Source organism: Aethalodelphis obliquidens, unplaced genomic scaffold, assembly GCF_003676395.1.
Source record: "Aethalodelphis obliquidens isolate GAN/ISIS:26980383/991018 unplaced genomic scaffold, ASM367639v1 scaffold6, whole genome shotgun sequence".
Taxonomy (NCBI): Eukaryota; Metazoa; Chordata; class Mammalia; order Artiodactyla; family Delphinidae; genus Aethalodelphis; species Aethalodelphis obliquidens.
Genome location: NW_020837950.1, coordinates 10,761,020 through 10,778,852, shown reverse-complemented (window position 1 = coordinate 10,778,852; position 17,833 = coordinate 10,761,020). Strand labels below are relative to the sequence as shown.

The following is a 17,833-nucleotide window of genomic DNA, read 5'->3' as shown; positions in this document are numbered from 1 at the left end:
GCAAGCCAATGAACACCAACTACTGCCAGCAAATGATCAAAAGCTAGGAGAGAGATGGAACAGAGACTCTCTCACAGCTATCAGAAGGAACCAACCCTACAATACCTTGATCGTGGACTCAGAACGTCCAGAACTGTGAAACAATACATTTCTGGTGTTTTGCCATGCAGTCTGTGGTACTCTATTACAGCAGCCCTAGCAAATTAATACACCACCTCACACAGAATAAAAGGTGAACTCCGTGCCACGGCCCGAAGGCCCCACATGACTGTACCCCGACTCACACACTGGGCCCCTTGATGTTCCCCCAACAGGCCAGACACACTCCTCCTCAGGGCCCAGCTCTTCCCATAGCCCGGCCTGCTCTGCCCCAGCACCCTCAGTTCCTTTAGGTCTCTGTTTAAATGCCACCATAAGGCCTCCTCCCTCCAACACTCTCCACTCCCCTCCCAAGCTTTATCTTCCTCCATCACTGTGCTGTCACCTCCAGATACTTTAAACACTTACTGTGATAGACTGGAAGATCCACTGCTAAGACCCGCAGAGCAGCTGCAGGTAGACAGGCTCCAGGGCCCAGCTCCTCGGGGTCAGCTGGTCAGCCTTAGTGCAGAGAGCTTCCGGCGGAAGGCCACACCCCTCCCGGGGCAGCTGCACCTGGTAACACACCTGAAAGGAGTGAGGTCATCGCTCAGTGTCGGAACCTCTGCCAGGGAATCCAGGTCACTCCAGAGGTCTCCACAGGCTGGTGGGGGCTCTGTCACGTCAAATCTGCATCACAGTTCAACTTCTTCCTCGGCCCAATGCTGCTTCCACCCTCTTCTGTTCACCGTGTTGATCCCAAATAAACATCTTGTTCCCCCAACTCCATCTCAGCGTCTGCTTCAGGAAAACCCAACCCTGAGACACTTGTCTACCTTCCACAACCTGAACGTAATCTTATTGAGGGAAGGGACTTTGGTTCAATGTGTCCCCAAAGCCTAAAATACTACCTGGTACAAAACAGGAAATGACTAAATGGGAATACTGGAAGGAAGGAAAGGGGCGGGGCGGGGCGGGGAGGGAAGGCATTGACCATTTGGATAGGAGACTAGCCCCTGGATAAAACAAAAGCCTCTTAATATAGTCACAGAGCAAAAGGAATACACACTATCACAATGAAACTAGGCATGAGGTTTCTAAAGTACACATGGCTATTTGATTTCAGAGAAACTTCGAAATAAGTTGTGCACAAAGTTCCTGAGATTCGCTTATTATCTCGAGACTCCTGACTCTTCCCTTCCTCCTAGGATTTTAAATTTTGCAACCTCAAGTTCTACCATGGAGAGGGTTTTCAGGACCCTAACCTTTAGGAAAGATACTGTATAATCACTGTTCGATAGCTTTGTGACATCTTATATGTTAATTCTTAACTCCCACTAATGAGAAACTCTGCTCAGCATTGATCATAATAAATAGCTTCTTACAGCCTTTCTCTTTATTGACTGCGTCTTACTTCAAGCCTCACTCAAGACATTCTTTTTTCTTTCTCAGAGAACTGCCTTTCACTTTATTGCAAGACTAACTGCATTCAGCTCTGGCAAATGATTTAAAATATATTTTCCATGCTCCACAGCTGGCTACTCATTCAGACCCAAATAGAGCTGGTTTCTACCGGGTTCCATATCTCATGGCAATTCAGTCAAGAATATGTGAGGTCTGACTACAAAGTAATAAAGCTGGGAGGGTTGTGTGTGCTTGGTTTATAGAATTACTTTCACTTCTTTACATATCATTGCACGATGAGATTCTAAGGGGAAAATGTAAAGACATGTTTAACACCAAAACCAACAAAATCACCCCTAAACTAGAGTTACTACTGTTCCACTGGTCTGAACTACTCTAAGACAAATGGTTTCAGAACACTGTGTTCCTAGAGCCCAGGAATGTCATACATAGATGTACCTGAAATATTTTATAACCATAAATATGAATAACAGAGTCTTCCCAGTGAGACCCATCTAATTTCATCAGCCTTCTGAAATTACATCTTTCACCAAAGCAGCCTCGGAGCACAAAGGCAATAAGATAACATTAATTAAAATACATAAAACCATCCAGGAGTAGCAAGGAGTATGCGACCTTTTTTTTAAGGGTAGAAATTGAACTAAAAATAGTAATCAATGTTTTGCCAGCTTAAAAAGCTAGGTCTTAAAAAAAAAAAAAAAGCTAGGTCTTACACAGTGCCTGAAGCTATAACTCTACCAGACCTTCTCCAAGGCAGGATAATAATTAGCATGTTATTATTCATTTGTCTGGTATGCAGCTAACTTTGCAGGGTGCCTGTGCATGCTCACTTTGCAACCGCGAGCTTCAGTTCTCTGCTACCTGGTTGCCATTAAGGAGAATCCAGGAAGTTCCAAAATACAATGTGTCATCCCTTACCGCTATGCCAACAATCGAACCATGCAAAAATGAATCCTAATGAGACCCTCATTATTATCACTGCTGAAGTTCAGCTCTCCACTCCATTTGGAAGACATCTGGGGACTAAAAAGAGAAAACAGATTCCTGGGACATTTCAGAAGACTGGCCATTCCTGTCGATGACCTACCTGGACAAGGCAAAAGAAAAGGATCTTAAACAGGCAGGAAGGTTTCCAGCTTTGGTGCCTGTGGGGACGGTGGTGCTGTTAACGACGGTGGGGAACACAGCAAGTCCTAAAAGGGTTAAAAGGTGGTGGCATCACACATAGCTGGCAGGGATGTAAACCTGTACAACCACTTTGACTCCATTAAGGCTGGACGACCAGCAATCCCATGCCTAAGAATACACCTAGAAGAAATGCATGGTACGTGTCCACCAAAAGGCATATACAAGAATATTCATAGCACCATTATTCTCAATAGCCAAAAATCGGGAAACCAACTATCTGTCAACAGTAATGTGAATAAGTGGAAGTATATTCACACAGAGCGGAAAAGAATGAACTACTGCAACTCACAACAACATGGGAGGTTGAGCATTAGAGCGCCAACATGAAAGAGCACATACTGTATGACTCCAAATATGTGAAGTTCAAAACAGGGAAAACTCAGCTACAGTGACAGAGGTGTAATGGGAGGGATATCCTATGGAAGGGGACAAGAGGAAAGCTGCGGGAAGGATGGAAATGTTCTCTATCTTACTCTGGCTAATGGCTACACAGGTGCATACTTACGGGAAAACTCATCCAGCTGTACACCTAAGATTTGTGTACTTCCCTCTACAGAAGCTATGCCTTAATTTTTAAATTTCACGAGTAAATTAAATTCTCCTAGCCCTGCAGCTTTACAGGGATAACAAATCCCTTCCTCGAAACAACTCACTCACCACAGCTACCTGATAACAAAACAGGCCCACTTCAAAAATCAAGCGACAAAAGCGTCTTCACAGACCAAAGTCCTCAGTACAAGTAAATGCACATTTATGAACATCTGTATGTAATTTATGTACCATTGAGCTTCCCCAAGGAAGTCATTACCTAAATGTTCTGGACGTGAAGAATCTGGCTCCAGATTCTTCAGGTGTAGAACTGTGGCCCTGACATAGTATGTCATCTCCTCTCTCCTACTTTCTCTAAAACCCCCCAGATGTAATTTATTGATCCTTCTTCTGTGTTAAAGGAACAGGTCTCCATACGCTAACACTGTTTATCTGTGAGCCCCAGGGAGACAGGCTGGGGTCAGTGCACTCACTTTTGTCCCCTAAGCACCTTATACACTGCCCTAGCACAGTGCAATAAATGTGTACTGGATTTTGAACAATTCAACACACCTTCAGTAAAATTCTTTTAAACCTTCATGGCTAGGGACTTCCCTGGTGGCGCAGTAGTTAAGAATCCGCCTGCCAATGCAGGGGACATGGGTTTGAGCCCTGCTCCAGGAAGATCCCACATGTCATGGAGCAACTAAGCCCATGCACCACAACTACTGAGCCTGTGCTCTAGAGCCCACGAGCCACAAATACTGAGCCCACATGCCACAACTACTGAAGCCTGCGCGCCTAGAGCCCGTGCTCCACAACAAGAGAAGCCACCGCAATAAGAAGCCCGCGCACCACAAGGAATAGTAGCCTCTGCTCGCCGCAACTAGAGAAAGCCCGCGCACAGTAACAAAGACCCAACACAGCCAAAAATAAATAAAATAAAAGCTTACTGGCTAAGAAATTGGATTTAAAAAACAAAAACAAAAAACTGGCAGAATTCTAGTCTCAGCTCAACTACTTCATGTACTAAAATTCTTTAATCTCAAGATTCCTTTCTAGATAACCAGAATATATTTACTTAAATAATATACATTTCATCCACTGATTACCTCAACAGTAAAATAGGAAAAAGATGAGAAAGACCTGGGGGAAAGAATGAATGTAATTGGAACCTACTATGTGATAGGCCCTCTCTTAGGCACTTTACCTACACACATTATCACCTACAAACCTCACAACCTTTTAAGGTGGGAATTGATCTCTCCAGTCCATAGATGAAGAACACTGGGGTGCGACTGGTCCATCATCACAGTTACGTGCCAGAGCTAGGATCTGAGGTACAGACTGAAGAACACCAAAGCCTCAGACTTTCTCCTAGATGATGATTCTCCCACTGGCATTCCTGGGCTCTCCAAATGGAAACCTGGGGCTCCCCAAGGCTACTTTCATCAGCAAGCTTCACGTTTCCTTGTGGAGGCTGCTGTTTTCTGCATCATTAATTCTGCAGCTCTCCCAAGACCCAGCTGGGAGCAGGACCACCGTTTCTGCTGTTACTGCAGCTGTCTGAAAAATACAGCACAGCCTTGGGCAGGTTGGAAGAGCCTGAGGAGGTGTGGGAGAGGGAGAGAGAGAGAGAGAGAGAGAGAGAGAGAGAGAGAACACACACGTGTGCACACAAGCAAGAAGGTGTACGTATGCGTATGAACTCTAATAATAAGGAAGTAAAGATAAATTTTAAGTCATCCAGAGAAGTGGTCACATTTCTTTAATATGGTCACATCAGGATCTAATACATTAGTCTTTACTTATTGGGATATTTGTATATTTGAAATATCTTAAGACAAAAGTTTACAAATAGATATAGATACACCGATATCAATATGATATATAAATACACACATCTGGAAGGTTACCCACACTATTAACTATTAACTATGCTACATACAGGGAGCAGGAAGAAAGAATGGGGCATTTATACTTCATTCTGTATATCCTGAGAAGTAAATAAGATAAAACCTAAAGAACAAACATAAGTTTTCAATAATTACTACAGTTTTATACAGAGATGTGATTTACTTTTAGATTTGACCCAGCTGATCACACCTCTCCCTTGAAATACATCTTCACTTGGCTTCTAAGACATCACACTCCTCCATCACTGCCCAGTCCCTCTCAGTCTCCTTTGCTTCTTCTTCCTCTCATCTCCCCAACCCTAACTTGCCAGTGCAAGTCTTCTCTAACTTCACTCCCTCTCTGGATGATCTTTATACTCCCAAACCTGTAACTCCAGCTCAGACCTCTCCCCTAAGCTCCAGACTCCTAGATCCAACTGCGGGGTCCACATCTCCAATCAACGTCTGTTAAACACATCAAACTGCCATATTCAAAGCTGAACTCCTGATCCACCTTGTCTTTATCCATTCAGGCTGCTATAACAAAATACCATAGAGTGATGGCTTTAAAGCAACAGAAATTTATTTCTCACAGTTCTGGAGGCTGGATGTCCAAGATCAAGGCACCAGCAGATCCGGTGTCTAATGAAAACCCTCTTCCAGGAAGGATACAGACTGCCAACTTCTCATATCTTCACGTGGCGGACAGCACAGAGGGTTAGCAAGCTCTCTCATAACTCTTATAAAGGCACTAATCCCATTCATGAGGGGTACACCCTCATGACCTTATCTAAAGGCCACATCTCCTAGTATCATCACATTAGTGGGTAAGGTTTCCAACATAAGAATTTGGTGTGGGGACACATTCAGACCTTGACACTCCCTCACCAAAGCCTGCTCCACTCAATCATAGTCTTCTCCATCTCAGTTCAGAGCAGCCTCATACTTCCAGCTGCTCAGACTAAAATCCGTGGAATCATCCTTGACTCCTCTCTTTCTCTCACACCCCACATTCAAGCCATCAGTAAATCCCACTGGCTCCAATTTGAAAATATACTAAGAATCCAGTCACTCCCACCGCTACTGGCCTTGTCCAACTCTCCATCATCTCTCAAACCAGATTACCACAACCATCTTTGGACTGATTTCCCTGAGTCCACTCAGCACTCCTAAAATCTATTCTCATACAGCCACCAGATGACCCTTGTGAAATGTAACAGTTACCCCTGGCTGGGAACCCTCCAGTGGCTTCACATCTTAATTGGCATTAAAGTCAAGGCTGTTCCAATGGCCCAACCAGCCCTAGAGGGATGTTTCAGCCCTTTACCCCACCTTTTCATCTCTCTGATCCCATCCACTCCTTCTCCCCTCATTGCAGCCATGCTGATACCCTCCCGCTCCTCGAACACCACTGCCTGGAACACTCGTTCCCCAAGTATGCACAGCACAGGCCACCCTCCCTCACCTCCTTCAAGTGTTGATTCAAATACCTTCTCTGTAAAGCCTTCCCTGACTGCCCCCCATTTAAAATCACACAGAATATAAAAAAAGAATGTGTGTAAATATATACATATATGTGTATAACTGAGTCACTTTGCTGTGCAGCAGAAATTGGCACAGCATTGTAAATCAACTCTACTTCAATTTAAAAAATAAAATAAAATCACATCCCCTCCTTCTCACCCTCCCCTTACCACCCCATCCCTCTGGTCTGGTTCATTTTTCTCCACAGTACTTCCTCCTTATGATATCAATTATTTATTTGATTTAGTTACTGTCTATAATCCTGACAATGGATGCAACTTCCACAAAGGCTCAGATTTTTATCTGCTGTGCTGTGTTCACTGCTGTATCCCTAGCATCTCACTGGCACTCAATAAATACGCTTAATGATGGGCTTCCCTGGTGGCGCAGTGGTTAAGAATCCGCTGCCAATGCAGGAGACACGGGTTCGAGCCCTGGTCTGGGGAGATCCCACATGCCGCGGAGCAACTAAGCCTGTGCGCCACAACTACTGAGCCCATGAGCCACAACTACTGAAGCCCATGTGCCTAGAGCCCATGCCCTGCAACAAGAGAAGTCACAGCAATAAGCCTGCGCACCACAACGAAGAGTAGCCCCCACTTGCCGCAACTAGAGAAAAGCCCACGTGCAGCAACAAAGACCCAATGCAGCCCAAAATAAATAAAACTAAATAAATTTATTTTTAAAAATGCTTAGTGAGTAAATATAACCTTTTTTCAGCGACTTATTTCACCAACATTTTTAACTAGTTTAGTGTAAAACAATTCCATGATCATCATTATGTTGTTCCTGTCCTGAATTTTCTAATTAAACATCTCCCCAAAAATCTCACTCACCAGCCTGCCCTGTGTCCAATGCTGGCCTTACTGCCCCTGCAGTCGAGAAAGGCCTAATTTTTTTGCAAGTGGCAAGAGGCTTAGCAGGCTCTACCCCAAGTGTTAACAATTATTATCTCCAAATGTTGACATTTCTGGTGATGGTTTACTTTTTATTTTCTTTCTGCCTAAGTCTTGTCATAATGAGTACATTTGACTCTCATGATCAAAGAAAACCACAACTGGAAATGACACCCCCCTTTAGAAACTAAAAATAAAAGTAGATTGGACCACAGCTGAAATCATTCATGCATTTGTCATCACAGCTCTGAGAAGTGTAGCCAAAGAAATCCCGAGGCCACACGCCTCCTTTCACCTCTAAACACCTGCCAATTTAGCAGCACCACCAATGGGCTGCGTTCCAGTGATGGTTTTTCTAAACTTACCCTGGTTCAGAACACAGACTGATGTCACCGGGTAATTTGGAGACAATTAACAATAAACCAAACCATCTTTAAATTGATCACTTAAAGATACAGGTGGTTCACCAGATCTAAAAACAAAACCATGTTGGCTCAACATGCTGGTTTATTCTTTTAATTTTGCCTAATCAGCAATCTGCACAAAGTTTTGTGCCAACGTCTGGCCTCCTTTAATCACTTTTTCCTCTACTTAAACAATGTATTTTTTTCACCTCCTAACCCAAATGTTCAAATGGTGAAAGCTGTTTCAAGAGAGTATACAGACCCAAGGGTACAGCATTTATCCAAGCCCACAGGAATCGCTGAACTCGATTAAGAATCTTAAGGGAACCCTCTTAGCCCTTGTCTTCTTTTAGCAAATTGAAGAGTAATAACATTAATTAGAGCCAATACTTTTTTTAAAACACTTACTTTGGACAAGCACTGATCTAAGCACTTCAAATTAATATGCCCATTTAATCCTCCCAAAGTCTGTTATCCCTATTTAAAAGATGAAAATACAGAGGCACAGAGAGGTCAAGAAATTAGCTTAAGGAGACACAGCAGTAAGTGGCAGAATTTGAATCCTGGCTCTAGGACCTATACTCTTGTACCACTATGAGTAACCACTGGCTGTATCTCCTGTGCATGCCATGGTGGTAATACTCCATGCCTTTGGATATACTACTCCCATTTCCCCTAATGTTCTTTCTTTCCTTTGCTGCCTAGAAAACTCCTATTCAACCTCCAACACCCATATGTGGGAAATCTTCCCTGATACTCTGAAACCCTGAGAATTATTCAACCTCCAAAACCCATATGTGGGAAACCTTCCCTGATACTCTGAAACCCTGAGAATGAATCATGCTCTTTCTACTTTCTACCACCATTTTCTTTGTTCATATACTATTTCATCAAAGTGTAAGTGAATTAATCTTCCCTGACTTAACTATTCATTCTATGTGAAAAGGAGCTGTATCTGATTCATATCTGAATTCTCCACACTTAATAAATTTCAAACAAATGAATTAATTTACAAGTTTGAAAGCTTTCTGGGTTTATTTAATAATATAACAACAACATTTATTAAGTGCTTACTATTCTAGGCACTTCATGTGTTTTAATTCACTTAATCCTTACCATAACCCTATTGACAAAAGGACAATTATTGTCACCATTTTGCAGATGTGGAGGCAGAGAACGTTAACGATTCTGTTATCGCCCAAGGTCAAAGCTAGCAAGAACCAGAATTTGACCCCAGGCAGTCTGGCTCCATGCTCACTGACTGCGCAGTTCATAGGTCCTGTACTGGGCTTCCCAAGGTCCAAGGAAAGGTCAAAGCCAGTTCTTGCCCATAAAGATGCCACGTGGAATCTTCTTTCTAAAGGATCTATGAGGGTTCACCCTGAACACTCACTGTCTAGCATGAGGGTTGTCATTAAAAAAGAAGCTCAACAGATATTTGTTGAAGGATCAAAAATCATTTCTATATAGTTTTTAAACGACTGAATTTTTCACATGTAATAGCACCAGGCACTGCCAAGGTATTAAACATAGATTACTTTATCTTCAAAATGACCTCATGAGGAAGGGATTCTTTTTAGTCCTACTTTACAGATGAGGAAACTGAGGCACCACGAGTTTCAATAACTTGCCTTATGGGCTTCCCTGGTGGCACAGTGGTTGAGAGTCCACCTGCCGATGCAGGCGACACGGGTTAGTGCCCCGGTCTGGGAGGATCCCACATGCCGCGGAGCGGCTGGGCCCGTGAGCCATGGCCGCTGGGCCTGCGCGCCCGGAGCCTGTGCTCTGCAACGGGAGAGGCCACAACAGTGAGAGGCCCGCGTACCGCAAAAATAAATAAATAGCTTGCCTTATAACTTGAGGTTCAAGACCACAACATTAGAATGTGAAGCCAGGATTCAAACTTAAGCAGTCTGACTCTATAAAATCTTGTCGCTTCCTGGGCCTGCTGGAACAAACACAAACTGTGTGCCTTAACCAACAGAAACGTATTCTCTTAAGAGTTCTAGAGGCTTGAATTCTGACATCAAGGTGTTGGCAGGGCCATGCGCGCTCCAAAGCATCTAGGAGAGGATCCTTCCTAGCCTCTTCCAGCTTCTGGTAGCCCTGGCGTAACCTTCATCGTCACATAGTCATCTTTCTTCTGTGTCTGTGTATCTCTGTCTTCACGTGGCATTCTCCCAGTCTGTGTCTATGCCCAAATTTCGCTTCTGATAAGGACACCAGTTACAATGGATTAAGCGTCCACCCTACACCAGTTTCACCTCATCTTAACTTGACATCTTCAAAGACCATTTTGTAAATAAGGTCACATTCACAAGTACCAGAGGTTAAGACTTCAAGGTATTTGTTGGGGGTGGGGCGTGCACAAGGGGAGAGACACAGTTCTAAAGGTAACAAATACCCTATACAGAACTGACTCCACAGATGCAGGTAAATGACTCCGTTTTTCTAGCCAGTTAATTCTCTTGATTGGTGCAAAATTTGTTAGCTCTCAAATCACTCTTTTGAATACAGAGGGGAGTGGTTAAATGTTTGAGATTCAAGGGTTAAATGTTTGAGATTCAAGCGTTTCTTTACATACAAGGTAAACAGAACACAATCAAAATGTAAACATATTTTAAGTAAATTAGAAACTTTATCATAAAAAAGCAAGTATTTCCCTAGAATGGAAGCCAGTTAATATACCAGAAAAATTCGAAGTAAAATACTTATAATCTGCTTACCTTCCCACTCTCTTCATTTCTCTCTCCATTTCTTCCATTAAGGCAATACTTCTGAATTTTGACCAATGAACAATCATCAAACAATATTCTATAATAGCGACCTATAATCATTTGATACTCTCTTTTAAAACTCTTAAGAGAGGTATCCATTTCTTTTGATTCTTTGGGGCCTACAGCTAACAGTTAAAGATTACATGCGGCCTTCAAATTTTTATTAACAAAAATTAGCCCTCAAGGAAACATGTAAATGAAGTACACAACTATGCAGGTAAACAGGTGTGTTTCAAATTTCTCCCATTGATAGCTTCCCTATACCTCCAGAGTCTAATGTCAAACTTGCACATGCACCCTACATCAACTGTGCTTTCTTTATCTGTTAATCATGTGAAATACCTTTACCACACACTGGAAGCCTGATTTTCTCTGTATGCTAAGGAAACAACCAGAAATTTCCAAAACAGGCTAATTCAGAATTTGGCCCTTTAGGGACTTCCCTGGTGGTGCAGCGGTTAAGACTCCATGCTCCCAATGCAGGGGGCCCAGGTTCGATCCCTGGTCAGGGAACTAGATCCTACATGCCGCAGCTAAGAGCCCACATGCCACAACTAAAAGAGCCCGCATGCCACAATTAAAGATCCTGCATAAAAAAAAAAAAAAAAAAAGATCCTGCATGCCGCAACTAAAGATCCTGTGTGCCGCAACTAAGACCCAGCACAGCCAAATAAATAAATTATTTATTTGTTTATTAAAACAGACTTGGGGAAATTCTCTGGCATAAATAATTGTTAACCAACTCACTACTCAGGAATTATTAAGATGGTTTTCTTAGATGACATTATTGATAACTAATTCAATGAATACATTTTATTATACTAGCATCACCCAGATGGCAAAAAGGACCACAAAGTTGCCTTCACTCATTTTAAAGATCAAAATATAGCATTTAAGTCAGGATGCACAGTACACCAAAGCTAGTCAAAGCAAACATCATAGGGAAAATGATATTTCCTAAAATCAAATTCTTGACCTGAAATTCTATCTGCTTTCTTGTATTCCATCACTATCCTGACTCAAATAGAAGTGGAAGTACTAATAGGTTATTCCAAAAGATCGTTCAATTATTTTGGAAGAAACAAATGACCTATATATTTTTTTTAATAAAGTAACAGGCTTCCTGTAGAAAAAGGTCACTATTAACATGGAATAAATTAGCAAGTAAAATTCAGTTTTGCTAGTACACTGCATTAAAATGCAATTTTCAGACTAATACATTTACAGAACATTTCAAGACCACCAGTTGCTCACCCCTGGCGGCTGGAGCTTATCCTCTCTAATTATACTGAGCACATTCTCAGGACAGAATGCTCAATGATTAAAGAAATAACTGATTTTTTTCCTCAAGAAAAACATCACAACCCCAGTTACAATCCTTTGAAAGTATATATCACCCTACAGAAAGTATAGACATCTTCTTTGTTTAAAAGCAATTAGAAAGAAATGCAAAGCAGCTACAATTACAACCAAACACAGTTTGTGTTTCTGACATGAGCTTTCTCATGCTGGTTGGTCCTCAGACTCTCTCTACTTTCCCAGGATATTTCCTGATTTTGCAACGCTCTTGTGTCTCAGGGAAATATCAATTAAAGGGTATGTGCGTGTACTCAAGCACCTGCATTCACATTTACTGAGTGCCTTCCCCGTGCCGAGTTCTGTCCTCATAATCTACACTCAGCCCAATCCTATCACCTGCTCTAGCTGTGTGCCCTGGGACAAACTGGGTGAGCCTCAGCTTCCCCACCTGTATCTGCAGATAACTACAGCAGCTACTTCACAGGCGCATGGGACCAAATGATCTCCACGTTAACACGTGCATCACAGACAGTGGCTGCTGTCTCACAGGAGGTGCCCAATAAACATTAACCCTTATAATCTCTACAGGATCCTCTTCAGGTGAGAAAAAGTAGGTAACTTTTGCTGATAGAGACCAATCCAGCATCAAATCCCAGCCCGTAGGTCTTCCACACCTATTAAACTATAATATGAGGCATCAAAGACACTGAGAAACTGTCATCCACATTCTCTGAAGATACTTAAAGGGGAGGGGGGAGGTAACAGTCAACACCAAGACTATGTAGTTGAATATAAAGCATTAAAAACCTACTACCGGGGGGCTTCCCTGGTGGCGCAGTGGTTGGGAGTCCGCCTGCCGATGCAGGGGACACGGGCCCGTGCCCCGGTCCGGGAGGATCCCGCATGCCGCGGAGCGGCTGGGCCCGTGAGCCGTGGCCGCTGGGGCTGCGCGTCCGGAGCCTGTGCTCCGCAACGGGAGAGGCCACAACAGTGAGAGGCCCGCGTACCGCAAAAAAAAAAAAAAAACCTACTACCGGGCTTCCCTGGTGGCGGAGTGGTTGAGGGTCCGCCTGCCGATGCGGGGGACGCGGGTTCGTGCCCGGTCCGGGAGGATCCCACATGCCGCGGAGCGGCTGGGCCCGTGGGCCGTGGCCGCTGGGGCTGCGCGTCCGGAGCCTGTGCTCCGCAACGGGAGAGGCCACAGCAGTGAGAGGCCCGTGTACCACAAAAAAAAAAAAAAAACCTACTACCAATTACAAATATCTCCCCATCATTCTTCTTTAAAAGAATTATCTGTTTAAATATTTTAATACTAAACATATGTAAGTTTTTGATTAAGGACCATCTTCCGCAGCACAGTAACCGATGTGGAGTTAATCTAAAATCCTGGTCCACCTACCAACGACTTCAACAACAGGAAATCAAGGCAGTAAATATCTTGATCACTTTATAGCACACATTTTCACATTATCACAGGAAACCCTCCCACCCAGGTAGATATTTTATAGAGAGAAACTGGGGCTCAGGCAGGGCACCCACCTATATCCACCTATCCCAAGGCAGGGCCCAAAGTGAAACTCAGCTCTGTCTAGATCTGAAGTCCATGCTCTCTTTAGAACACAAATGGACAAGGCAAAAGAAGGGTGAGGCCAGCTGGTCGCTTGGCTATGAAGGCACACTCAACAGAATACATGGGAAAGGTGCCACAGTTTTTGAGGACATCCCAATGAAGATTAATTTTTACCAAATCGCTTCATCTTCAAAGCAGAAGTCAGTAACATACATGACCAAAAACATGACCCACACAGAGCATACCCAATTTCAAACTTCAAACCCACATAGAGCATACCCAATTTCAAACTTCACGATTTCAAACTTGTCTGGATCAGTGTTAGTCCTACACTAAAGAAAGCTTTTGAAAACACGGGAGTTGAGGATCAGGTTCAGCTGAGTGGCACCTGTACCCTCCCCAGCTCCTGGGGTCCTGGGAACCCGCACAATCTCAGAGCCTCAGCCCCGGGGGCAGATTGCACAGACATCAGAAGAGCTGCCCCAGCAGCTTCAGTCCAGTGCAAATTAACTCCTCCTTCAGGTTCCACATTGACAATAAGTCAGAAGTCCTTGGGTCACGGTACCTCTGCTGGTGAGGACACAGGACCAGTTCTCTTTTTTTGGGGGGGGGAGGGGTTAAACCTTTTTTTTAATTGTGGTAAAGTGTACATAACCAAATTTATCATTTTAGCCATTTTTAGGTGTACAGTTCTGTGGAATTAAGCACATTCACAGTGCTGTGCAACCATCACCACCATCCATCTCCAGAACTTTTTCATCTTCCCCACCTGATACTCTGAACCCATTAAACAATAACTCCCCATTATGACCTCTTCCTTCCAGGCCCTGGCGACCACCTTCCACTTTGTCTCTGTAAACCTGACTTCTCCAGGCACCACATATAAGGACATTCATACGATATTGGTCCTTTCGTGACCGGTTTATTTCACTAAACATGATACCAGTTCTCTTTCGTTCCCAGTTAGTCTCCTTGAAGAAACACCCCTGAAATGCACATCCTTTAGATGAATTAAGAATGAATACATGAGAATTATGTTTTTCCCTTTTACTCATTGCTAAAAGGATACAGAAACACTGAGGGTGGCTGGGGAAGAAGAGAGGGAAAGCCAGCAGAGTCATCCCCAACATCTCTACTTGTTTCTACTCATTCTCCCACGAACTTTTGCTTTATGCAAATGAAATGTTTAAAATCACATCACACGCATATGTAGAGAATGGACTTGAGGACATGGGGAACGGGAAGGGTAAGCTGGGACGAAGTGAGAGAGTGGCATGGACATATATACACTACCAAACGTAAAATAGATAGCTAGTGGGAAGCAGCCGCATAGCACAGGGAGATCAGCTTGGTGCTTTGTGACCACCTAGAGGGGTGGGATAGGGAGTGTGGGAGGGAGACACAAGAGGGAGGAGATATGGGGATGTATTATACGTATAGCTGATTCACTTTGTTATACAGCAGAAACTAACACACCATTGTAAAGCAACTATACCCCAATAAAGATGTTAAAAAAAAAAATCACATCACATTGGGTATCCTCCTTTGACCTAACCATCTATCAAAAGGATATATCTGCAAGCATTTCAAAAGTTAGCTTTCAAGGTCAACACTAAGGAAAAGCAAATGTGATTTCATAAAAACGTGTATCCACCGAGCTCTCCTATGGAAGGAAATTGTTTTGGGCAAGATAGCACCACACTGTTTAATAGCTGGTGCTGCAGAAAGAAAGAAACACCTTTACAAATGTTCATACAAAAATCATTTAAATGTTAAGCAAAAATGTATATAGACTCTGAATGGGGCCATCCATCCCACTATTATCTCTCTCAATGGAAAACAGCACAATAGCATCTAATGAAAATCCTGTTTTCTTTACAAGAAATAAAGATAATAATGCCACAAATCAACACTCTCCCCAGTCGTCTATCTTTATTGGTTTTTCTTGTAAGCCACATGTTCTCAGAACAAAAGGGGGAAAAAGACAAAATTCAATACAATGCCACATCTTATTTTTGCTTTTTATTTCTACTTGCAGCTTGTAAAATATACACATAACAGCACGATCTGGTACCAGTAAAGGAAAATGACTTAAGCTAAAATAAAATTCAAGTCAGCAGGAGATGGCTTTGATCGGGAGACCATTATATGTTAAGTAGATGGAATGCAAGACTTCCTCTATTTATTTTAGTACAAATAACCTCAAGTCCTGGAAAAAAAGACATTTTTAGAAAACGACACTGACCCAATTGCTAAGTCTCATGAATAAGAGTGGTGAGTGTTACTTCTGTTGCACCACTGCTCATACATTTTCTGCTCAAATCATTGCAATATGATTAATTCAAACACGGGGGTTTTTTTCCCCCTGAAATTCGGGATAATAGATGGTTGAAGACATGGAGATACTGACCAAGTAATGGTATGCAACAAATCTACTGTTCACACTAAATGTACTGTCCCATTTAGGGAAAGCACCAATGCCAAGAAAAGAGTACCCTGACAAGGGGGACCCAAAAGCACCAATCACTGCAAATTCAAAGTCTAAATTCCCAGAACTAGAAGGAACCCCCAGGGACCCCCAGCCCTAATTCTCCTTGTGCTCCACACTGGCTCCTTCCCTGGGTGGAGGGTTTTGGGGGCTATTCCATCTATATCTGCAGCTTCTTTTAACCCTCTTCTCAGTTAAGTCCTACTGCATCTTTCTGGGAGTTGCCCCAAGCATTAAAAATCAGCAGCACAGGATAGGGGCCTCCTCCCATCCCTGAAAACTGAACCAACACTCTTTTACTCTGAATTATTCTATCTATGCAAATATTCTTTCAAAAAGACTCATCCAGGGCTCTCCCTCAAATGAAAATTTTCAGTGAGCTCGCCCGACCTAGTCCATTTCCTGCCCTCCATGCCAAACTACAACCATAAAGATGATCAGAGAATGAAATTCTTCACAAAGACAGACCTAGTCCGTCAGCTCTGACCTCACGTAGGACCAAAACTAAACACACCTCAACAGAAAAAAATCTAAAAGCCAATATTCTTTTAAGTCGGGAAGATTCCAAAATGTCAGCAAAAACCCAGGACAGGCTTAACCAAGTCTGACCCCAAGTTTATTTTTCTCATACCTAATGCTCAGCCTTAGCAACTCCAGCTGGTCACTCCTCTCTCCCTCTGTCCACTTAGAGTCAGCTGGCCTCCAAGACAATGTCTAGATATCCGAAAGATGCAATGAAGTCATAATTTGAACAATTCAAGTCAAAAACCACTCTCCGTTAGCCAGCTCCTCCCCTAAATGCACCACGCGAGCAATGATCTCTCCGGCTCGAGATGCCATTTATCTTTGGACCCAAGCCAGTGGGACCGATCCACTGATCAGGCATGAGGAAAACCAATAAAAGAAATGCTGTCCCCACTGAAGATCCTGCAGTCCTCCACAAGGATGAGAAAACACTGAAGGGTGAGCAGAGAAGTCTGCCTCACGTGCAATGTTCTTTCAGGGGCATGCAAAGCAGAACTTCTAGAGCTGGCTGTCCAAGGTGTGTGCCAAGAAACACCAGTTCACAAGAGACTGTGCAAGATGCACCCACAGGCAAATGCGGGGTTAAAGGAAGTTAACAAACTTCGTTTCAGCAGGACTTCTTAAATATGCTGATGGAGAGTAGGTATACACAATTTTCTGAATTTAATGGCAGAAACCTTTATTCACAATATATTTCCAATCACTCGGGTTTCCAATCACTTTGAGAAACACTGCTTTAGAGTACCTGGAAGCAAGCCTGGAGCCGAAGCCTGGATGACCGATGACCAGGCACAATAATAATGAGATATCAATCCAGTTTTCAGGACTGCAGGATCATTAGGGCTCCTTAAGGAGCTTTTTTCGTTTGGGGGGGGGGGGCGTGTTCCTTGAGTATCTTTTTTTTTATTAAAGTATAGTTGATTCACAATGCTGTGCTAGTTTCAGGTATACAGCAAAGTGATTCAATTATACGTGTGTGTATGTGCGTATTCTTTTTCAGATTCTTCTCCATTATAGGTTATTACAAGATACTGAATATAGTTCCCTCTGCTATACAGTAGGTCCCTGTTGTTTATCTGTTTTTTGTTTGTTTGTTTGTTTTTTGTTTTTTTTGCGGTACGTGGGCCTCTCACTGCTGTGGCCTCTCCCGTTGTGGAGTACAGGCCCCAGACGCGCAGGCTCAGTGGCCATGGCTCACGGGCCTAGCCGCTCCGCGGCACGTGGGATCTTCCCGGA

At 43.2% G+C, this 17,833-nt stretch overlaps 1 protein-coding gene across 14 annotated transcripts in view; it reads right to left on the bottom strand.

Annotated features, from left to right (window-relative positions):
* APBB2 (amyloid beta precursor protein binding family B member 2) overlaps positions 1-17,833 on the bottom strand; it is a 376,970-nt gene that overhangs the window by 348,150 nt on the left and 10,987 nt on the right. For 4 of the 14 annotated variants that reach the window (XM_027103088.1, XM_027103090.1, XM_027103100.1 and 1 more), the window contains exon 1: positions 508-1,005. The exons of 2 other annotated variants lie outside the window; for them this stretch is intronic. The gene's annotated coding sequence lies outside the window, so the exon portion shown is untranslated. Of the gene's footprint in view, positions 1-507; positions 1,013-17,833 lie in introns of those variants that run through there. 8 more of the 14 variants (XM_027103095.1, XM_027103096.1, XM_027103089.1 and 5 more) reach the window with 7 other exon arrangements.